Source organism: Ovis canadensis, chromosome 1, assembly GCF_042477335.2.
Source record: "Ovis canadensis isolate MfBH-ARS-UI-01 breed Bighorn chromosome 1, ARS-UI_OviCan_v2, whole genome shotgun sequence".
Classification (NCBI taxonomy): Eukaryota; Metazoa; Chordata; class Mammalia; order Artiodactyla; family Bovidae; genus Ovis; species Ovis canadensis.
Window position 1 is genome coordinate 175,270,224 of NC_091245.1, and position 17,371 is coordinate 175,287,594.

A 17,371-nucleotide genomic window follows, 5' to 3' on the forward strand; every position below is an offset into this window, starting at 1 on the left:
CTTTAGGAATTACTTGCTCCCAAGATAAGCCTATGAACCAAATTAACAGCTTACTTAATAAAACTAAAAATGTATTTTATCTAGACCCTCCTTAAGGCCTTCATCTTGCTGTGCCCATAAATCCAAAGTTATTTTATCATAAACTGCCCAATCCTAACAACTTGCCTGTCTTGCAGAACTCAGAGTTGGCTCTAAAACCCTGTAAGTATGCTTCCATAATTTCCTCATTTTGAGAAGCAATCACTATTTTTTGAAGTTGGTGTTCTCCCTCATGCTATGAGTCAAATAAACTTAGTCATGGTTGATCAATGGGCTTCTTTGGTGGTCTACTGAGGAGTAGAGAGCTGACACTACTAAACTTTTAATCAAACTTCCTTTTTCTTACCCTGAGTGCAAAATGGGCCTTTAGTCCTCAGAATATCTTATCTAACTGGTTTTCAGTAAATTATAAATAGTTATCCCTCAAGCTTGCTCAGAAATTTATAGAAGACTTTCACCCCAATCTTGGGTGATCCTCACCCATATGGCTCATCCCCCAGCTAAGAACACTACAGTGGAATGCAGATAAACCTTGGGATGGCAGAAGAATGAGAAGATATTTATTGTCCTAGTCCTCTGCCAAACCTACCAAATTCTACTTTGCTGAATTATACTGATATGCAAACATATAGGGAGTATTCTCTGGTTATATAACAAAGAGAAAGCCACTACCCACTTTCATGCTTGAACTATGCAGCCAGCAGTGCTCTCTAAGAGTCTATGTTCCTAGGCTATGTTACTGTATGTTCCTCTACCAATTTCATAGTCCTTGTTCAAAGAAAGTGTCCTTGGACTTCAATTTTTGAATTTTGACTTCTTGTCTTTCCCATTAACTCTCCATGACATTATATGGAAGAGTGAAGCATTTGGCATCCTCAGTTGACTATTTACAAATTCTCCTGAAGCCCAAACTGCCCACACTTTTTCAATCGAGTCAAAATTTATCTCAAAGTTTGTAATAAGGGAGATTTGCACATGATAATGCCCTTCTCCCTTCCTTGTAGGACCGATTCACAGCCTTAGGGCCTCAGTCTGTGGAGCTGCTGAGCTAATTAGGGCTAATTAACAATATAACATTATTATCAACGGCAACAAAGCACTTTTGTGCTCTTAAAAAGACTAACCATGAACTGACCTCATTTTAATTTGTTTATTTCATCTAGAAGGGACCATTCAGTGCCCAGCTCCTTTCTTCTATGGATGAGAAAGGGAAAGAAGAGGTGGGAGGGCTCATCTCCTTCTGAGGGTTCCTGTTAAGCTCAGGTGGTTATGCAAGTCAAGGGCTATTACTATCTGTGATCTGTTACCACCAAGCACCTTCACATACTTAACTTTTAAGGAGAGGAAAGTGGCTTCCTTTTATTGAGACAAGCAACTCAGAATAATTTTCTAAGCCCTTCTATCAAGGCAGAAGTTTTCACTGAGAGTTTACTGAGAAGCAACCCGGGGCACACTATTAAACTTAACCTTTATCCTTATAATATTTACTACATTTTTAATTACATTGGAGAGATTATTCAATGCATCTTTCTCCACTAGAATATATTTTTCCTAATGTCGTAAACCACGTTTGTATATAGAATATGCCTCCCTGGCACATAATCAGTGACCTTTTGCCACGTAGCAGGCTCTTGTTAGGACACAGAGAGTCCTTAGTAGACTTAAAATAAGAGACTGCACAAGTAGGAAGGAAACCAGTCACCTGTAAGGAGTGCTTCCTAAATTATGCTTATTTCCACTAATATACAGTGCAATGAGAAAAATAAGTAGAATGGGGCAAATTTTCATAATATTATTAATACATATCTTATACTATGTTTTATTCTACTCTTTTGGTGTTAAAAGGCCATTCCCTAGCTTTTATGAAATGTTGGTATTAATAATGTTGATTTTCTCTGTTTGTAATTTTAAAACTGACAATACTTGGAAAATTAAAATTGGCAACTCTATCTCAGTCATCCAATTTAATTTTATTTTAATAAATTTTCTTCTTCATAAACTCTGAAAGTTTGGGGACTACTCTTCTAAGGCATTTCAAAGGATAATTTTCAAAAAATTAAAATTGTGATACACAAATATATAGTTTATATGCTGCTGCTGCTGCTAAGTCACTTCAGTCGTGTCCGACTCTGTGCGACCCCATAGACGGCAGCCCACCAGGCTCCGCCGTCCCTGGGATTCTCCAGGCAAGAACACTGGAGTGGGTTGCCATTTCCTTCTCCATGCATGAAAGTGAAAAGTCAAAGTGAAGTCACTGAGTCGTGTCCAACTCAGTGACCCCATGGACTGCAGCACACCAGTCTCCTCCGTCCATGGGATTTTCCAGGCAAGAGTACTGGAGTGGGGTATGTCAAAGTTTTTTTAAAACTCATTAATGAGAGAATTAGAAGGATGGCAAACCTGTTTCAAAGGAGGATATGAGAGCTTGAAAGATGGCTACAAAAAGAGAGAAAGCTGAAATAAGATTACTAATTTAGATACAGAGCAATGAAATGTAACCTTTGGGGGTTATCTTTTCCATAGGACAAAAACCATTTGAGTCTCTACTAGAAAAAAACGTAATTTGTACCTTATTAATTTTCTGTAGTTAACATGTAACTCATTAGAGACTGAGCCTTAATCAATGGTAAATTGTAAGTCAATATTACTTTCCTTTGGAATGGCAGATGACTCAGACAAGCTTGCTAGACAGCTTCTAGCAAGAGTTTGGAAGGCCACACACTAGTCTTGATTTCCAAGTTTGGAGTAGTTTTATTAAGAAGAACCTGCCTCTAATATTTGGATGGAGGTTATATGTATATATGTGCACATAAGTAAATGTGGATCAAATTTATAGGTACGAAACTGAAACGAAATAAACCAAAGAATTAACAGTTGTCCTGACTTGGAAGTAGCATTATGAGTGTATCGGTTTGTGAGGACTGCCATAATAAAGTATTTACAAACTGGCTTAAACAACAGAAATGTTATTATCTCACAGTTCTGGAGGCTACAAGGGTGTTATGTTCCCTCTAATGGTGCTGGGAAGGGTCCGCTGCAGGTCTCTTCTCTTCTGCTTTGTTTGTGGCAGTATAAGTCCAGCCTTCACGTGGTGTTCTCACTGTAAGCAAGTCCATGTCCACATGTCCTCTTTTGTAAGGATACCAGTTATATTGGATTGGACTTGGCCCCATATAACCTCATCTTAATGAACTGATTATATCTACAATGACCCTATATCCAAGTATGGTCACATTCTGAGGTATTGGGGGTTAGAATTCAACTGGGGGACACAACTCAATACAAAACAATGCATTAAGTTTTTCTGAGATGTTACTTGCTAAATTTTTAGAAAAAATAATATGCCAGCACCCATTTTCAAAAACATTCAACTACAGTTCCAGATGTCGGTATTAGTTTCCTAGGGCTGCTAACACGAATTACCACAAATCGGGTGGCTTAAAACAACAGAAATTTATTTTCTTATAGATTGAGGGGCTAGAAATTCAAATCAAGCTGTTGGCAGAGCCACGTTCCCTCTGAAGGCCTGAGGAGAAACCTTATCTTACCTGTTCCTAGCTTCTGTGTACAGGAGCGCATGCATCGCTTCAGTTTTGTCTGACATTTTGCAACCACATGGACTGTAGCCCACTAGGTTCCTCTGTCCAGGGGATTCTCCAGGCGAGAATATTGGAGTGGGTTGCCATGCCCTCCTCCAGGGATCTTCCTGACCCTGGGATTGAACTCTTGTTTCCTGTGTCTCCTGCATTGGCAAGCAGGTTCTTTATCTAGCTTCTTTACCTAGCTTCTGAGGTTGCTGGCAATCCATAGCATTCTGTAGTGTCTAACTTTACCACTCCAATCTCTGCCTCCATCTTCACATGACTGCCTTTACTTATCTTTTTCATTTTTAAAAAAAGTTATTTCTTAGTAGTTGCTCTAGGGCTTATCATATACATCTTAATCAGAATCGACTTCAGATTTATACTAATTTAATTGCAGCATGATATAGAAATATTATTCTTATACACATCTATTCTCTCTTCCCCAATTTTTTGTGCTATTATTATAAATATTACATATATGTGTTTTGAATCCAACATACATCATTACAATCATTACTTTACATAAATTAATGTTTACTCATTTTACGTCTATTAAAGAATCTGAGAAAAAAAAAACAGGTACATATTTATAGAATTTGCTATATTAACCTTCTTATTTACCATTTCCAGTTCTCTTCACTTGTTCCTGTGTATCCAAATTACCATCTGGTGTCTCTTCTTTACACCAGTACAGCTTTGCTCCCACCCACCTTTGTTCAGCTATTGGCAAATATGTTGCATTTCTATGTGTTATAAGTCCAACAATACAATTATGTACATATATTATTTTATAATTGCTCCTGGATCAGTTACGTAAAGATAGGAAAAGAACTATGCATTTATACTGTCTTTTAAAATTACATGATTACCTTTCAGTTCAGTTCAGTTCAGTCACTCAGTCGTGTCCGACTCTTTGTGACCCCATGAATTGCAGCACGCCAGGCCTCCCTGTCCATCACCCACTCCCGGAGTTCACTCAGACTCACATCCATCGAGTCAGTGATGCCATCCAGCCATCTCATCCTCTGTCATCCCCTGCTCCTCCTGCCCCCAATCCCTCCCAGCATCAGAGTCTTTTCCAATGAATCAACTCTTCGCATGAGGTGGCCAAAGTACTGGAGTTTCAGCTTTAGCATCATTCCTTCCAAAGAAATCCCAGGGCTGATCTCCTTCAGAATGGACTGGTTGGATCTCCTTGCAGTCCAAGGGACTCTCAAGAGTCTTCTCCAACACCAGCCCTCTGTTTTTTCGTGTGGATTCAAATCAACTGTCTTGGGTTACAGGAATTTTCTGTGGTCTGCTTTTTCTTCCCAAGTGGGTCACACTTTCCTGTTTCTCTGATATTTTGTCCTATCCCCTTTTGAAGAGATTGGGCTGCCTTTCTGGTTGCCTGGGATCTTCCACCAGCATTCAGAAGCTGTTTTGTGGAAATTGCTCCACATTCAAATGATCTTTGGATGAATTTGTGGAGGAGAAAGTGGTCTCCCCATCCTACTTCTCTGCCATCTTGAGGCTACCTCCCATACTTTCCTGTTTCCTTGTGTGCCTCATAATCTTTTCCTGAAACTGGACATTTTAAGCAATATATTCTAGAATATTGGATATGGATCCCCTCCCATCTCTGGAGCTTGTGTTTTTGTTATTATTGTTTGTTTGTTTAATGACTTGGATAGACAATTTTAGTAAAGTCTACTATCATGCACTGTGAAACCTCTGATGTTGCTCCTCAGAGGGAGCAGCTTTGGGCATGCATACAGTCACCCTGGGATGACAGTGGTTTCAGTAGAGCTCTCTTTAACTATTTCTCTGACCCTCCTGTTAGAGGGTATTACTCCTTTGGCATCACACCAAGTTCTTAGACTCCACTAATTGCTAACTGATTGCTCTACTATCTTTGACCATATTCTTGGAGAATAAGTTGTTCTACAGTCTGATGTAATTGAATTGGAGCTGATTTTCAGGAATATTTTTGAAGGACAGATTTTGAGGTTTGTTCTGGCCCCAGGAGGGCTCTTCTTAATTGTGTCTTCTGCTGATTCTTTCTGGTAAACCAGATGGCTTCTGGTTTAGGTCTCTTATAGACATACCAACCTTGTCTTAATTGCTTACGACCAAAAATCTCCATTGTATTTGAGGCTTGAAATCCCCTACACTTTGTTTCAAATGAAATCAATTCCTTTGGGAAACACTTTGTAGAGGGGCTTTCCTAGTAGCTCAGCTGGTAAAGACTCTGCCTGGAATTCAGGAGACCCCAGTTCGATTCCTGGGTCAGGGAGGTCCACTGGAGAAAGGATAGGCTACCCACTCCAGTATTCTTGGGCTACCCTGGTGGCTCAGCTGGTAAAGAATCCACCTGCAATGCTGGAGACCTGGGTTCGATCCCTGGGTGGGGAAGATCCCCTGGAGAAGGGAAAGGCTACCACTCCAGTATTCTGGCCTGGAGAATTCCGTAGACCACATAGTCCATGAGGTCACAAAGAGTCAGACACAACTGGGCAACTTTCACTTTCATTTTGTAGATGTCTGCTTTTAAGTACTGTTTATCCCTTGTGGAAAAATTCTGAGTCAATACTCTGGGCACTGAACAAGAGTGACAGCCTTTGATCTTCTCAGTTTGCCCCTCCTGGCATGGAATTTCCACCCCAGTAGTGAGTTCAGGTGAAAGTGATCAGGGCCCCTGGACTCGCAGCCTGTCATGCAAGGGGAGAGCCTCCTCCCATGAGTGGAGGCTGGGTGGAGGAATGGCACTTCTGACCTCTCAGCCACTCACTAGGAACTTAGCCTTTGCACTCAGAGTGAGAAGGTATAAGAAATAATGACTGCCTATCCCTCCATGTGAGACAGAGTATCCCTTAACTAGGAGTTTAGGAAAGAGAAAGACCCATTTTCTTGGCCATACTCTCTTGAAGTTGACTTTCAATCAAGCTGTGTTGGGGGTGGGAATGAGGGAAAGGGTCATAGACCAAGTGACTCAGAGTCTTGCTACTGTTACCAAGTTCTAATTAAGATCTTCTTTAATAACTGTTTCTTCATTTGTTGCATATCTTTAGCGCAAATTCCATAGATTTTTAATTGTTTTAAAATAATTATCACCAGTTACGCTTGTTTAGTTAGGTAATAGGTCCATAGAACTCCTTTTTTCTGTTATTCTTGATATTTGTTCTTCATAATTACTTGGTCATTTGTTTTCAGATGTAAACCTGAACCCACACATGACAGTTGTTAAAATGGGGGAAAGTAAATGTTTTATAACGTTGAGCTTTTGTGACATTTTGCATTAGAAATAAAAAGTGGACAAGATGACATTTCAGGCTCATTTTTTTTCTCACTCCATATGTGAGAGTGGCAAATTTAATAGAATGTAGTTTTAAAATGTTTCAGAAGATTCTATATGTTTATAGTATCATAAAAATGTTTGAAAAATCTATGTTTAAAGTCAAAAGCAGACATCTGTTGGAAGGCAGTTGAAAGTGAATATTAATGAGATCTAGGTACAAAACCAAATTTGTCCTTGTGAATCAATCCAACTACAATAGCTGATCCAATTATAATCTCTCTCTTAATGCTCTTTAACACCAGTTACAACCAAGTCAGTTCATTAAGAATTCACATCAGAGTGAAAGGTCATGGCTAAAAATGAATATACTGCCCATGCCATTCATCAGTTCATTTAATGCATTAAACACGGTCTCAATTTCAGAACACTCAAAAACCTCATTAGGGATTTGTACTGGAATGTGAGAGTAGAAACGTACTTTGGTATGCGTTCCTGTTTACGTTTTCATTTATTTGTATTCCCTGTGATGTGCCAAGTGATTGTCAGTTTAAAAAATGTGGCACCTATAAATAGGTTTTAATTACTCATTTAGTTCAATCAGTTAGTCAACAAATACTTATTGAGTAAATACTAGGTCAGTCTGTTCTAATTCTAGATATATAGCAATGTATGAGACAGACTACATCCCTATTCTCTTACAGTTTATATTCTAACTGTTGTCTTAGATAAAGGAAGATGCGTGTTATGCATTACACGAGTGTGCTGCTGGATGTCCTTATCAGGACCAGGTGCTCATTTGTGACTTGCTGGAAGTGTTAGTTGCTGATATCTCATAGCCACATCTCTTTCTCCAAATTGCCCTCTATCAAAGGACCCACCTCCTTATCCAAGGTTATAGTCACTGCCCAAGGGCAGACTACACCAAATGTCTGGTTAATGCAAAGTATTATTTAAAAAAAAAAGAAAAAGAAAAAGTTGCCCCTGCATCAGTGTGTGATAACTCTAAAGATCTGTCTCAGCTTCAGGGATTCCTGTAGGATCACCTGAAACTTCTGTTATAGTTTCATCACAGTGGAATTTCTACCTCTATCAAGTTCTGCTTCCTGTACTTCCTTGAAGGTTTTTTTCCTGAAGGAACTCCCCACACAAACCTTCATCTTAGACACATTTCCAGGAAACTCACCCTAAGATGGTGGGTACCAGAAATGGCCCTAGGAACTAGACTGTCCCAGGACCTACCCCTATCTCAGCATAACTTCCACCTGAGGAATTGTTGGGCGTGCTACGAGAAGAAGGGAACTATATACTGAGAGAATGCAGGGCAATCCAACATGAGCTTCTGGAGCCAAGAGAGCACATTTGAGACAGGAAAATGAGATTGCTGTATTAAAGGAGGTGAAATATAAAGATGGATAAGAGACAGGAGAGTACTCTCTTACGGTACTGAATTTAACACCCTAGCAAAGACCATAGATGTTACTAATATCTGCTCAGATGACTCTTGGCAGCTGGAAGAAAGCTGTGGCCCACACTACATGAAGCATACCTGCCAGATCTGCTGGAGTACACTGACTGCGGAGGAAGAAGAGAGAATCAGAGAACAAAATATTCAAAAGTGAACACACCTTTCAGGCCCTACAACCTATAAACCAGTTCTGTTCTATGGGAAGACTTAAAGAGCATTCCATTTACCAAAGAAATAAGAAATGTGCTGGTGAGAATGGCACCAGTACCATTGAAAAGTTCGGTTGCGGCTGTTCTCCTAACAGCAGGAAATATTATTACGGGACAAAGCCCTTAGTGCCAATGAAGATGACAGGATCGTGAAGCAGCAGAGGGGCCAGAGGGTAGCACTTTACTGACAAAACAAGATGGGAATAACTGCCACAAAGAATAGAAACGTTGGGAAGAGAGCCAGGAGAAGCAGACTTCTATGAAGATGCCTTATAAAATATTTTATTCACAGGTATAAGATAAGGGGGCAACCAACAACATAGATAGTGCTGTGTTTAGTCGCTCAGTCATGTCCGACTCTTTGCAACACAATGGACTGTAGCCCGCCAAGTTCCTCTGTCCATGAGGATTCTCCAGGCAAAAATACTGGAGTGGGTTGCCATGCCCTCCTCCAGGGGATCTTCTCAACCCAAGAATCAAACCCAGGTCTCCCATATTGCAGGCAGATTCTTTACTGTCTGAGCTACCAGGGAAGCCCATGAATACTGGAATGGGTAGCCTATCCTTTCTCCAGGGGATATTCCTGACCCAGGGATCAAACTGGGGTCTCCCGCATGGCAGGCGGATGCTTTACCAGCTGAGCTACCAACAAACACATTGCTAAATAGATACAATCTGAAGTAATCACAGTGGATGAACAGAAGGGTGGAGTCACTCGTCTCAATGAAAACTCGTAGCCTTTTACCTAGTTACTAAACCACAGGCAGTTCTTAGGCCTGCTGCTGCTGCTACTGCTAAGTCGCTTCAGTCGTGTCCGACTCCGTGCGACCCCATAGACGGCAGCCCACCAGGCTCTGCCGTCCCTGGGATTCTCCAGGCAAGAACACTGGAGTGGGTCTAAAACCCATTAATTGAAAGACGGGTTGGATCCCTATGAAGAAGAATCCTGCAACAGCACCACAAATGTTTATAACATTGATCCTTCCACATCAGTGAAGATTTTAAGGGGCAAATGGTCTGAGACCTAAAAGAACGTCCATTTGAAAGCAAAGGACAAATTATTGCATCTTGCTTCTCAAGCCAGCAATAACAAGGAAGCATAAAACTTGCTGGTCTCTGAATATGGAGGCAGCACATGCTATACCTGGAAACTATGCTCAATCTATTTACTGGGCTACAAGGGAAAGACTTCAGCTTTCAACAGGGCCTTCAGTAGGACCTGCTGCTTGGCTCATACAATCCAGCAGGCACTAGGTTGCTAAATATATCTGATGGGAGAAGACAACAGGCAGAGTTTAGGGAAGCCACAATGGAAAAATCACAACGTAGACACTCTAAGGCTTGCAGCAAGGCCGTGCCATCCACAGCCAATATGTACACTATTTGATAAACAGGTTCTGGTACATTGTTGGGCTCTGGTAGTGAAAAGACATATGACCATATAACATCAAGTGAACATGTGGCAAGAGCTGCCCATCCTAAGCTGAATTCTGTCAGTCTCATCAAGTCATATGGTCAGGCAGCCCAGCTGCAATCAATTGTAAGATGAAAGCAGAATCGGCTATGAACAGTTACAAGCAAGGCCAGAGGACACTAAAAATATACCAACAGGTGTCCCAGAACTACACATCATTTACCACTGTTGTAATGGCAGCTGTTTCTCAGCTCATACCTACATGATATTGTGGGTACTAGGGTCCTTTATGATCAGCACTACCAGAGAAAGCAGCTGAGTTTGACTGATGGATGGACGCAAGCTGAAAATACACTCTAACTGTACCATAGTACCACTCAGGAATGATCTGTGTATTAGTTTACCAGGGCTGTCATAGCAAAGTACCACAAGCTGGGTGGCTTAAAACAACAGAAATATATTATTTCACAGTTCTAGAGGCTAGAAGACCAAAATCAATGTGTGCTCAGGGCCATTCTCCCTCCTAAGGCTCTAGTAGAGAAAGCTTCCTTGGCTCTCTAGCTTCTGATTGTTGCTGGAAATTCCTGACATTCCTTAACCTGTGGCCCCATAGCTCCAGTCTCTGCCTGTGTCTTCATATGGACTTCTTCCTGTATGTCTGTCTCCAAATCTCTCTCCTTGGAAGAACAATTGCCACTGGAATTGGGGTCCACTCTAGTCCAGTATGAGCTCATTTTAATGATTATATCTGCAAAGACTCTATTTCAAACTAAGGTCACATTCACAGGTATTAGGGGTTGCTGCTAAGTCACTTCAGTCATGTCCGACTCTGTGCAACCCCGTAGATGGCATCCCACCAGGCTCTACCGTCCCTGGGATTCTCCAGGCAAGAACACTGAGTGGGTTGCCATTTCCTTCTCCAATGCATAAAAGTGAAAAGTGAAAGTGAAGTTGCTCAGTCGTGTCCGACTCTTCGAGACCCCATGGACTGCAGCCTACCAGGCTCCTCCGTCCACGGGATTTTCCCATGGCAAGAGTACTGGAGTGGGGTGCTATTGCCTTCTCCAGTATGAGGGGTTAGGACTCCAATATACCATTTGGGAGACACAACTCAATGCAACTCACAAAACCCTGGAAGACAGAAGCAAGAGAAAATCTTCCCATTGGGCATAGCTTCAGAAACTGTACTTTGCCATGGTATTACTCAGGGTTCTCCAGGGAAACAGAAACAATAAGATATATATTAGCTAAAACATTCATCTCCACCGACCCTTGGACATGGGTACTTCTGGTTCTTAGACTTTTGAACTCAGACTGGGACCTTCACCGTCACACCACCTGCCCACCCTCGCCTTGCAAATTCTCAGCCTTAGGACTTGGACTGAATTATGCCACCAGCTTTTCTGGTTCTTTCAGGTTGAAAATGGCAGATTATGGGACTTCCCAGCTTCATAACCAAGTAAGCCAATTCTTATATACCTACGGGCTTCCTTGGTGGGGAAGCCCATGTATCAGTTCAGTTCAGTTCATTTCAGTCACTCAGTCGTGTCCAACTCTTTGTGACCCCATGAATCGCAGCACACCAGGCCTCCTTGTCCATCACCAACTCCCAGAGTTCACTCAAACTCATGTCCATCGAGTCGGTGATGCCATCCAGCCATCTCATCCTCTGTTGTCCCCTTCTCCTCCTGCCCCCAATCCCTCCCAGCATCAGACTCTTTTCCAAAGAGTCAACTCTTTGCATGAGGTGGCCAAAGTATTGGAGTTTCAGCTTCAGCATCATTCCTTCCAATGAACACCCAGGACTGATCTCCTTTACGATGGACTGGTTGGATCTCCTTGCAGTCCAAGGGACTCTCAAGAGTCTTCTCCAACACCACAGTTCAAAAGCATCAATTCTTCGGCACTCAGCATTCCTCACAGTCCAATTCTCACATCCATACATGACCACTGGAAAAGCCTTGACTAGATGGACCTTTGTTGGCAAAGGTAATATCTCTGCCTTTTAATATGCTATCTAGGTTGGTCATAACTTTACTTCCAAGGAGTAAGCGTCTTTTAATTTCATGGCTGCAATCACCATCTGCAGTGATTTTGGAGCCCAAAAAAATTAAGTCTGACACTGTTTCCACTGTGTCCCCATCTATTTCCCATGAAGTGATGGGACCAGATGCCATGATCTTAGCCTATGTATAGTATGTCTAGAAATATACCTGTATGTGTGTGTGTGTTAGTTGCTCAGTCATGTCCCTCTGACTCTCTGTGACCCCATGACTGTAGCCTACCAGGTTCCTCTGTCCATGGAATTCTCCAGGCATGATTAATGGAGTAGGTAGCCATTCCCTTCTCCAGGGGATCTTCCCAACCTAGGGATCAAACCTGGATCTCCTGCATTGCAGGCAGATTCTCTACCTTCTGAGCCACTAGGGAAGCCCATGAAAGTGAAAGTGAAAGTCTCTCAGTCGTGTCCAACTCTTTGTGAACCCATGGACTATACAGTCCATGCAATTCTCCAGGCCAGAATACTACCATGGGCAGACATTCCCTTCTCCAGGGGATCTTCTCAACCCAGGGATCAAACCCAGGTCTCCTTATTGCAGGCAGATTCTTTACCAGCAGAGCCACCAGGGAAGCCTCTATGTATGCAAATATCTCCTCATATATATGAGGAGATTTATTATAGGAATTGGCTTACAGGGTTATGGAGCTGAGCAGTCCTATAACCTGCCATTTTCAACCTGAAAGAACCAGAAAAGCTGGTGGCATAATTCAGTCCAAGTCCTAAGGCTGAGAATTTGTAGGGCGGGGGTGGGCAGGTGATGTGACAGTGAAGGCCCCAGTCTGAGTCCAAAAGTCCAAGAACCAGGAGTACCCATGTCCAAGGGTCAGTGGAGATGAATGTTTTAGCTAATACAGAGAGAGCACACTGGCACTTCCTCCACCTCTTTGTTTTATTCAGGCCCTCAGTGGACTGGATGGTGCCTTACCACATTGGCAAGGGTGACCTTCTTTACTCAGTATGCAAATTCAAATGTTAATCTTTTCCGGAAACACCCTCATGGACAAACTCAGAAATTGTTTTTTACCAGATATCTTCGCAACCCTTAGCCCAGTCAAGCTGACACATAAAATTAACCATAACAATCATCTACTTAAGGTAAGGAGATAGAAATGGCTTGAAACTAGGAATATACATAGACTCACACGCAGGACTGAATCATTTGGCTGGCTGGACAGGTATCTGGAAAGGACAAAATTGGAAGACTGGGAACAAAAATGTGTGAGGGAAAGGCATGGGAATGGACTGTGGTAGTGACACAATGGGAGAAGGCGGTGGCACCCCACTCCAGTACTCTTGCCTGGAAAACCCCATAGACAGAGGAGCCTGGAAGGCAGCAGTCCATGGGGTTGCGAAGAGTCGGACACAACTGAGTGACTTCACTTTCACTTTTCACTTTCATGCATTGGAGAAGGAAATGGCAATCCACTCCAGTGTTCTTGCCTGGAGAATCCCAGGGATGGTGGAGCCTGGTGGGCTGCCGTCTATGGGGTTGCACAGAGTCAGACACAACTGAAGCGACTTAGCAGCAGGGGCAGCAGCAGCAGTGACATAATGAGGGGTTACAAATATTCAGCTCTCAGTCTAAATTTGGCAACAATTTAAATGGCCGCCATGCTCCAAATTACAGATAGAGAAATGGATGTGGAGAGAAGAGAATTGCCTTGGGATGTTTCTGGTGTAGAGCACGTAGGATTCACTAGCAGCACTCAGCACCTGGGTGAGTACGAGGCACAGGGTAAGTACTCGATAAATGTTACAGTTGAGTAAATGGCTCTATGTTCTGGCTTTCCAATTAGATAGATTGTGGTGTCATTTACTGAACTACAGAAGATTGAGGGAGAAACTGCTTTTGTGAAGTGAAAAAGGAATCAGGATAGATTTCTGCATTCTGAAACCCTATTTCTGAGGTTTTCTCTGGTTCCTCAAGAGGTAATTGAGCCATGAGCAGGTACAAACAAAAACATTAGACATACAACCCTCAACCAATGGGGAGTGTGAGACCTGGTAGATAAATGCCTCAGTTTCCCTGGCCCCTGGTGAAACAATTCTGAAGCAGGTTCCATATTTTTTGCTCATAGAATCCCCAATGGACGGAGTTCCATTTGACCACAATGGTAATAAGCTCACTAACATGTTCCTTACTGGTTCTCCTCATTACCCTCTCTCTTTCATGCACTTCCCCGCTGTGCTTCCAGGAATCAACTTCCAAATAAATGGTTGCCTCAGGCATCAGTTTTAGACAATGCACAAAGACAAAGAATAGAATTTGAGTTTATAGATTACCTTTACCTAAATTTCTCTCCCTCTTCTCTCCATCAATCAGAGCTTTTCACATTCTTTAAAACCCAGTTTAAGTTTCCATCTCCATCAAAAAGCTTTCTCTGATCATATCACCCAAAGGAAGCATCCCTCCTCTGCTATTTTCCTCTAGAAATGTTACTTGTTGAGCAATTTGAAATTCATTTTCCACATTCTTATATCATCATGGGCTCAGGACTCTTATCCTGCCCCTAGAAATTTTGCAGTGCACACCCCTAGGCCTCAAAGTAAACACATTCTTTCTCTTTCTCCCTCTGTATTTATTTCCCTTAGGACTTGCATGTGTGTTTTTTTATTTCTTTGGAGTAATGAATCTGGAGATTTGGGTTTGAATGTGGAAAAGGAGGCCATTTAGGCCTATAATTTGTACAAAAAAAGCTACATAGCTCAGCATATTTGAACTTTTGCAAAAGGGGCCAAAAACTATAGGTAATGATGACACACTACATGGTGGCTGTTACCCTGTGTGTGTATGTGTGTGTGTATGTGTGTATGTGTGTGTGTGTGTGTGTGTGTGTGTGTGTATGGGCTTTCCTGCTGGCTCAGTGGTAGCAAATCTGCCTGCCAATTCGGGAGATGCAGGTTTGATCCCAGGATGGGGAAGATGCCCTGGAGAAGGAAATGGCAACCCACTCCAGTATTCTTGCCTGGGAAATCCCATGGACAGAGGTGCCTGGAGGGCTACAGTCCATGGGGTCACAAAGAGTCAGACATGACTAAACAACAATAACACACATATATATATATATATCTTTTCAACACTTCAAGGTCAGAAAGATTTGGAAGCCCTGCTGCTGCTGCTGCTAAGTCGCTTCAGTCGTGTTCGACTCTTCACGACCCCATGGACTGCAGCCCACCAGGCTCCTCCGCCCATGGGATTCTCCAGGCAAGAGAACTGGAGTGGGTTGCCATTGCCTTCTCCTTGTGAAGCCCTAATGGATATATTAGGTTGGTGCAAATGTAATTGCAGTTTCAGACCCTGAGTTTTAAATCATTATAACTAGGCTCAAACACATCTTTTTTTTAATATTTGATTTATTAAGTATTTATTTATTTGACTGAACTGGGTCTTAGTTGTGGCATGTGGGATCTAGTTCCCTGACCAGGAATCGAACCCCAGGTCCTCTGCATTGGGAGCTCAGGGTCTTGGCCACTGGACCACCAGGGAAGTCCCTCAAACACATCTTTACTAATTAAAATAAGAACAATTATAACCAACACATTTTTGCCAAAGAGAAATAAGTTTGTTTGTTCCCGTAGCATAACAATCTGTACTTCAGGATTTAATGAACTCTTAGAAAGCATTTTCTGGATCCTGTTGATTGTGGAAGCATTTTCCCTGCAAAAAGTTGTTGAGATGCTTGAAGAAGTGGCAATCAGTTCACTAGAGGTTAGGTGGAAATGGCAGATGAGTCAAAAGTTGTGGCCCAATCTGTTCAACTTTTGAAGTGTTCTTGTGTGACATGCTCTGCAGTCAGGCATTGTCTTGAAGAAGAATTGTGCCCATTCTGTTGACCAATGCCAGCTGCAGGCATTGTAGTTTTCAATGCATCTCATTGATTAGCTGAGCATACTTCTCAGATGTAATGGTTTTGCTGGGACTCAGAAAGCTGTAGTGGATCAGACCAGCAGCAAACCACCAAATGGTGACTAGGACCTTTCTTTGGTGCATGTTTGGCTTTGGTAAGTGATCTGGAGCTTCTTCTTGGTCCAACCACTGAGCTGGTCATTGCCAGTTGTCATATAAAATCCACTTTTTGTCGCACATCACAATCCAATCAAGAAATGATTTGTTGCTATTGCATAGAATAAAAGAAGACAACACTTCAAAACGATGATTTTTTTTTTATTTTCAGGTACCTCATGAGGCACACACTATTGAACTCTTTCACCGTTCCAATTTGCTTCAAATGCCAAATGATAGAATGGTTGATGTTGAGTTCTTCAGCAATTTCTCATGTAGTTGTAAGGGAATCGGCTTCAATGACGGCTCTCAATTGGTCGTTGTCAACTTCCGATGGCCAGCCACTATGCTTCTCAACTACAGGGCTCTCGTCTCCTTGGCAAAACTTCTTGAACCACCACTGCACTGTATGTTAACAGTTCCTGTGCCAAATGTGTTGTTGCTGTTGCAAAGAAGTCTCCATTGCTTTATGACCCATTTTGAATTCAAACAAGAAAATCACTCAAATTTGCTTTTTGTCTAATATCAATTCCATAGTCTAAGATACATATACAGTACACAGCAATAAGTCATTAGCAAAAAGCCATAAAGTGAGAAATGCACGTTAAAATGATGTATAGCATAACCACATTTAAGAATGTGTTTCAATATCAAATGGCAAAGTTCAACAATGCAAAACTGTGATTACTTTCACACCAACCTAATACACAGCAAAAGATAAAGCCAAACAAAACAAAGTACATATTTCTTTTTTATTCATGTAAAATTACAAGCTTTATTTTTCATATTTGTTCCCCAAAGAGGTAGCATTACAAAGAAATAGCATCTCTCTGAAAGCCAAAATGCTTCCATCATTAATGAACTTTCCATGGCACTGGCAGAAAAGCAAATATTTCAGTTCTCAAAAATCAAGACACATTTAACTTTTAACAGTCTTGTTATAAATTGTGTAGGTACATGTGTATATATATGTTTTATTTTAGATACTTCACCCATGCAAAATCTCTGTGTGTTTGTCAATCAGAATAAGACTGTATGTTTATATGAGTTCTTTTTGATGAAACAATGGACTGAAGCAAAAGAGAACAAAATATCTCCTCCCCCAAAATCCTACCTGATTGAACTAAGCACCCACATTCTAATTCTTCAAATATCTATTGCATGAGATACCTCTCTGATATCTACTCACAGAAAGAAGAAAGGAAATAAAAGATCTCTCAGAGATCTTTGCATTGAAAGTATGGAGTCTTACCCAGTGGACCACCAGGGAAGTCCCTTAAAGATCTCCTGAATTGTTAGATTCAGTTCAGTTCAGTTC